Source organism: Oncorhynchus gorbuscha, unplaced genomic scaffold, assembly GCF_021184085.1.
Source record: "Oncorhynchus gorbuscha isolate QuinsamMale2020 ecotype Even-year unplaced genomic scaffold, OgorEven_v1.0 Un_scaffold_4:::fragment_6:::debris, whole genome shotgun sequence".
Taxonomy (NCBI): domain Eukaryota; kingdom Metazoa; phylum Chordata; class Actinopteri; order Salmoniformes; family Salmonidae; genus Oncorhynchus; species Oncorhynchus gorbuscha.
The window spans coordinates 7,422-14,712 of record NW_025745249.1 but is presented as its reverse complement, the minus strand read 5'-3'; positions in this window follow the sequence as shown (position 1 = coordinate 14,712).

Below are 7,291 nucleotides of genomic sequence, written 5' to 3'. Positions count from 1 at the left end.
GTTAGATTTGGGTATGTCATTTAAGGCGAAGATTGAAAAAAAAGCATCCGATCCTTAAGATGTGGAATGATGACTTATAAGTGTATTTTAGGGCGTACTACCTGGGTGGGGTGGGAGGATGGAGGAGGGGGGGGGGGTATGTTGTAGGAAGCGTGGTGCGTATAATATCCTATTTTACAGCTCAGTCATTTCAAAGCATTTTTTTCATCATATTTGTCTGTTTCTATTTATTTAGACAGGTGTCTCCGGTCTTTCCCTTACAACCCGTCCTTTGCGTATCTGACTTCCCTCCCTTCTTATCCCTTTACATCTCTGGTCGCCTTCTCTCCCCTCCTGTTTGGACACTCGTCTCGCTAACTCCCTCACTTTATTGTTTTAGCTCATGCTCGGCTATTGTTCCTAATCTCATCCTTTCCTTGACCTCCCTGCTTCTGGTGAGCTTACTTCCTAAACCCCTGCCTTACCTCTTGGCCTCGGGGGACCAATTGTGGTGTTTTCCCACCGCCCCTCTTATCCCACACTCCTTGTTTCTCAGGAAGTAGATGCTAGTTTTGGACTACGGTGGGAATGCCATAGCTATCATGTTGGACATACATATAGCATAGAGCAGGTTACATCATGTGACTTTATAGGCGACGTCCTCATTGTTTACTGTTGGTCATGTTCTTGATTTCTTACTATGGGTTTGTCTGATGTCCATATGTTGTCTACCTGGTCTATTCTTTGATGGGCATCCTTCACATTCACATTTGACAGCCGCATAAATAGTCAGCCGCATTAAATGTTTTTTTCATTCTGAAAAAAAAACAGATAAAGTCTGGTCTTGCTGTGTTGGATTTCATATTAGCCTCAATTGATTACTTATGCCAGAGTGATCAAAAGGGTTTGCCCTCATCTGGTTGCTATGGAGGCCAAGTGTCATATTGGACACAGACTTCAAAGATATCTTTGTGCCAGGATGCCAGCATGCCAGCTTGTTATTGACCACAAAGGCCCCAGCAAATACTTTGACATTTACCCTCAAAGGAGCAACATCACTTTAATAACGTATCTAAATGCATTAATGAAGCTGCTTACAGTAATACCTAAATTAACCTTCACAACAGTGAAGGCATCAAAGGAGTGGTGGTATCATCAGGGATTCCAATAATGACCTTTTGATAATGATAGAATGTACTTCCTGTAACACCAGCCAAATGCAGGGGCAAACGGCATGCTCATCACAAAGACATCTCCCATTAAAAGGACATCTTTTCTTTTCTTTTTATGTTGTTGAGGAATGCTGGTGATGGGCTGGGTGTTGAGAGGGGCTGCCAGTCAATGTACACAATTAAAGTGATTGTGCACCACCTTAGAGCTTAGATAAAATGAAGTGTAGATCTGGGCAGCAAATCAGCAGAGAGCTGTGATTGAAACGGAAGTCCCTATATTCGGGCCTCTGGCAAAGGGGATAGAGTGCGGAATGCCACTGTTTCACTTCCAAGCCCCACTTAAATTTTCACGGTGACAGAGTTCTTACACTGTAAAGCCTTGTTCATCTTAGCCTTCTGATAAGAGCAACCAGTTACAGCCAGTGGCACACATTCTCCGTCCTCATTCAGTTTATGTAACAGTTACGTTTTTAGGTAGAATCCTCCTACAGTCAAATGTATCCAGGAATTCAAAGTAGTAGCCTGGGACATGATCTTGAATAGTTAACATCTTTCTTCACACTGGTTGGAATCCTTGTGAATGAAGCCTCACCACAGACACTTTGCTTGATGTCTTTAAAAAATATATTTATTTATATATATTTTTTCCACCTTTATTTAACCAGGTAGGCTAGTTGAGAACAAGTTCTCATTTGCAACTGCGACCTGGCCAAGATAAAGCATAGCAGTTTGACACATACAACAAAACAGTTACACATGGAATGAACAAAACATACAGTCACAGTAGAAAAAAACTAAAACAAAGTCTATATACAGTGAGTGCAAATAAGGTCAAATAAGGGAGTTAAGGCAATAAATAGGCCATGGTGGCGAAGTAATTACAATATGGCAATTAAACACTGGAATGATAGATGTTCAAAAGATCGATGTGCAAGTAGAGATACTGTGGTGCAAAAGGAGCTAAATAAATAAATACAGTATGGGGATGAGGTAGATAGATGGGCTGTATACAGATGAGCTATGTACAGGTGCAGTGATCTGTGAGCTGCTCTGACAGCTGGTTCTTAAAGCTAGTGAGGGAGATGGGAATCTCCAGCTTCAGTGATTTTTGCAGTTCGTTCCAGTCAGTGGCAGCAGAGAACTGGAAGGAAAGGCGACCAAAGGAGGAATTGGCTTTGGGGGTGACCAGTGAGATATACCTGCTGGAGCGTGTGCTACGAGTGGGTGCTGCTATGGTGACCAGCGAGCTGAGATAGGGTGGGGCTTTATCTAGCGGAGACTTGTAGATAACCTGTAGCCAGTGGGTTTGGCGACGAGTATGAAACGAGGGCCAGCCAATGAGAGCGTACAGGTCGCAGTGGTGGCTAGTATATGGGGCTTTGGTGACTAAACGGATGGCACTGTGATAGACTACATCCAGTTTGCTGAATAGAGTGTTGGAGGCTATTTTATAGATGACATCGCCGAAGTCAAGGATCGGTAGGATGGTCAGTTTTACGAGGATATGTTTGGCAGCATGAGTGAAGGAAGCTTTGTTGTGAAATAGGAAGCCGATTCTAGATTTTATTTTTGATTGGAGATGCTTAATGTGAGTCTGGAAGGAGAGTTTACAGTCTAGCCAGACACCTAGGTATTTGTAGTTATCCACGTATTCTAAGTCAGAGCCGTCCAGAGTAGTGCTGCTGGATGGGCAGGCAGGTGCGGGCAATGATCGGTTGAATAGCATGCATTTAGTTTTATTTGCATTTAAGAGCAGTTGGAGGACACGGAAGGAGAGTTGTATGGTATTGAAGCTCGTCTGGAGGTTAGTTAACACAGTACTATCAGATATCAGATATGGTGGTTGGGGAGCGTAAACTGTATGTAGCTAGGTGCAATAATGCACATTTAGTGATAGATCAGTGGACGCCATTATTTATCGTTACCTCTTTTATAAATCATTAATGCATGTGTAATGACAACATGTACATCATCAATCAAATGTGTGATGTAACAAATGTAACAGATCTAATTACATTATTTTCGAAGACGTTAGGAATATTTCATTATGTTTATGTTATGCAGGTATAACCCTATAAAAATGCTTTATCATTTTACATTTGAAAGCAAGCCATAACCATCATGCTTTTAAGAACAGTGCGGTAGGTTTATATGTTTGATAAATAGCAGCTGGTTAGCCACCCTGCTCAGAAATGTAGCTGTGGTTGTTTTTTTTAATGCCGTAATGTCCTGTGCTGTACCCAGATTAGGCCACATTGCCCCTTATCATCATGGTCCAGAAATAAACTTTAGCTCAGCTCTCCAAACGTTGTTTACATATTCACATTCAACACAAAGTCCTTGTGACAAAGTCAAGAAACAGGCCACCTCCGCTTTTTGATATTGTTTTCGGTTGTTACTGTGAAACATCCATCAGAAATGCTTGTGTAATGTAAATTCATTCTTCACACAATGGTCATTCATCGGTTTTAGACCTGTGTGAAAATGTCCAGATCTCTGTGCGAAATCAACAGGACAAGTTATAAACTCAAAGGATAGGCCTTTCCGATGTATGCCCGGAGAGAAAGTTAGTATCATATCCCAAGCAATGCTATACATTGTTTTTATAGAAATATACAAAATAAACACACATTCATCTTGCAAAGCATAATCATTTCTAAGAATTAGCAGGATGGTACAGGAAGATGGAAGGAGGTCAGGAACAGAAACATGAATGATTTCTTTTTCAGCATAAAGCGTCATCTTGGACCCTACTTGGAATCTGACTCAAAAAGAGGAGAGTGAGGCTGAGTTGTGACGATGTTGCTTGGTTACTGGTATGGTGCTCTGAAGTCTGAAGACACATCAAAGCTAACTGGGGAAACTGCCTGATTGATCAGATAGTCACAATGTTGTAAAAACATGCTGTCCTCAGCGCTAAACGGCTAGAGGCCGTTGTCAGGGGTCTGGTTTTGAGGGATGTTTTGGGTCGTCAAGAAAACTTGGGGGCTTTTCCAAATCAACCCTATGATTGAATTAGGTTAGACAAACAACCAGAGTCCGTTAGGGACCTGCTAGCGTAATATTAGTTTAATTGGACCCCAAAGGATCTCTCCTTCAACTGGATTACTGCTGTATCTGGCTAGCTAGAAAGGAGCACACTTTCTTTATCTTGAGCAGCCTGTCAAAGCTATTGAACGAAGCCAGGCTTCCTGAATGAAGTACCCTCTCGCAGTAGTCTGCAGCCACACTGGTGCAAAGGATTCAGGAAAGTTTCACAAGCCGAGCTTGGTGATTATATATAGAATTTGAAAAAGAATCAATCTTCCAAACCATTAACTTTTATTGTTGCTCGCTCTTACTCTCTCCATTAAGTTGTAGAGGACACCATCTGAAGTGTGAAACAAGTTAGAGAGTATAGCAGTGGCTACCGGGGCATTATGTTTGCTGTGTTGTCAGGATGAAATGGCCTAATGATTTTTAGGCTGTAGGGAATGACTTTCAATACTAGAGATGGCACGAGTAGAGACAAACAATGAACAGAAGCCAGGAAAGGAAATATCCTGTGTAAAGTCCAGATCAGAGAGTATGAATCTGCCCCCACAGACAAGCATTACCACAATCAATACATGGTGTGCTGGATCAGACTGGAGAAATGAAAGGAGCAGTCCATTGATTTGATTGTTTGTTTGTGTGGAGGCTCCCTCCCAGGCCCCTCCACTGTTGACGTCAGGGCATTGTTGACACTTTGCTAGCACTGGCTATCTCGCTTAAGCTAATTGGTAGCACACAACCACTGCTCGATCAATTTAGTAATCAGGCTCGTTGAATGAAATCTCTGTCGTCAGCAAATGTTTCAAACAGCCAATCAAATGTTTTTTTTTTATGATAAAGAAAGACAATTCTTGTGTCTTTTTTGTATTATTTCCAGGTGTAAAGGATCTGGGTCCGATCTGGTTTTGATTTCGATTGGTTCAACGCTGCGCTGCGTTCAGTAATGCATTTACAGATTGGCTTGATGTGAAATTGCCATTACAGTCTTTCAATGTCTCCAGATGTGCAATGAGGCAGCCCGTATGTAAAACACCTGCCACATGTTGCATTAATATGTCTTCTCCATCGGGGCTGTTGGACAGTCCATTGATCCATGAATGTTTAGTGTGTTTGAAATCACTTCAGCTGTTGCTAGAAATTCCACCACTATCTTGTCATCAGTTCAACAGAAATCAGAAGAGCTAAAGTATGAGGGCAGTCTTGCCACTATCTTGCCCTTAGCTCTTTTGATTCCCGTTGAACTGATCTCTAGACAGACGCACACACAGCTGCATACACCAGGCGCCAAAACTGTCTGAGAGAACCCAGACGGAGGTTCAGGTTACTGAAGTCTTCATTATCCAGTAGCATGTCTGTCCACATCCCCCTGGGGTCATGTCTCAAGCACTGCTGCTACTTGATTCCTCTGAAGTCCTCCAGCCTCTGGAATCCTCCTTTATTGGCCACCCACTCCCACTCCCACACCTCCTTCTACCTCATTTCACTACACCGGCAATAACATCTGCCAACCATGTGTGTGTGACCAACACAATTTGATTCGATTTGATCTCTTGTCGTTTTCTTCGATACAGACCAAGTGTTCTGTCATTGGAGCTGAATAAGTGTCAGACTGGTGTCATTGACATAATGCTTGACCGCATTGGGTGTAATTACCTGCCAATTACCTACCTTACATGAATCGAGCCCAGAGGAGGCTGGTGGGAGGAGCTATATGAGGACGGGCTCATTGTAATGGATGGAATGGAATTAATGGAACGGAGTCAAAGATGTGGTTTCCATATGTGTGATGTGTTTCATACCGTTCCATTCATTCGATAGCAGCCATTACAATGAGCCCATTCTCCTATAGCTCCTCCCAATGGCCTCCTCTGATGTAGCCTAACAATTTAGCGGAAAATGCTAAATATATTACTGCAAGGATTGCTGCACTGCCCACACATGTTACAGGCTTGGGCCTTCTTGGTTCTGTCTATTGATGCCTGTGGATGGTGTGATCTCACCATCACAACAACAGTCATGTAAAGCCCCCTTCATCAAACTCTCAGAACAAGAGATCACAGAGACATTTGATTCACTGTTTCAAATCACTGAACGTTGGAATAACAAATAGCTAGCCTGCTTCGTAAGAGAGATGGGGGGGGGGATCTATCAGGGTGCACATCCTTTGAGTGGTTATTAGCAGCTTTTCACACAGACTACACGTTTACCCTGAGAAATTGTCTGGGTGGTCCGCAGCACGTTTAAATTCATCACCAACACTCTGATTGCCTGTTGCTGCAGTGCTCTTGAACAGTGTAAACAAAGTTACCAGAGCACTTTCACAATGTGTTTATCTCAATGGAGACTGACCCCACTGAGGCACCGTAGGGCTTCACCATGGAGGAGCTAACATGGACATTAAGGGACTTAACCACCTCTTCACCTCTTGCTGTTCTTCTCCTGTGACTTGCTGCCGTGTCATCAACACTTTAATATGAGTCTTCACCTGAGATCATGAGAAGATACCTAGTTCTTAGGAAGTGTTCCTGTTGGTGTCTGTGGTAGCTAGGTGTTTCTGTTATGAGGTCAGAAAAAGTGTTATCGCAGTAGAGTAATTTTACTTTCCTGAATAGCTTGTGTGCTTGCTAAGACAGTCTTGGGTCTGTGTTAAAGCAACTAACCAAACCAAGTCAAACTCTGTATGCCACTACTGGTCAGCCATAAACTGATGCTTTGTCCACTGAGGAAAAATATTTTTGGTTTTTCTTTGACAAATAGAGAGCTCTCTTCCTGGCCAAAAACATCAGCGGTCACTTAAAATGTTGCTCTGCTCTTGCAAAATCCGTAATATTGGTATACTGAAGTTGGTCACTATTAAACAGGTGTTTGATCAAGGCATAAGACATAAAAATCTGAGAACTGAATTTCTGTTCAATTTCTTTCATACCAGTTAAACTTACTGTAGCTCTACAGTTGTGGCAGTAAGTGTCCAAAGTTGGTTTTGGATTGTTTGTGTTGTCCTCTAGTAAACCTTGATTCTCAAAACTAGTAATTACTTCTGCAACAGTTTGAGGAAAGGCCCTTTCCTGTTTCAGCATGACCCCCGTGCACAAAGCGAGTTCCATACA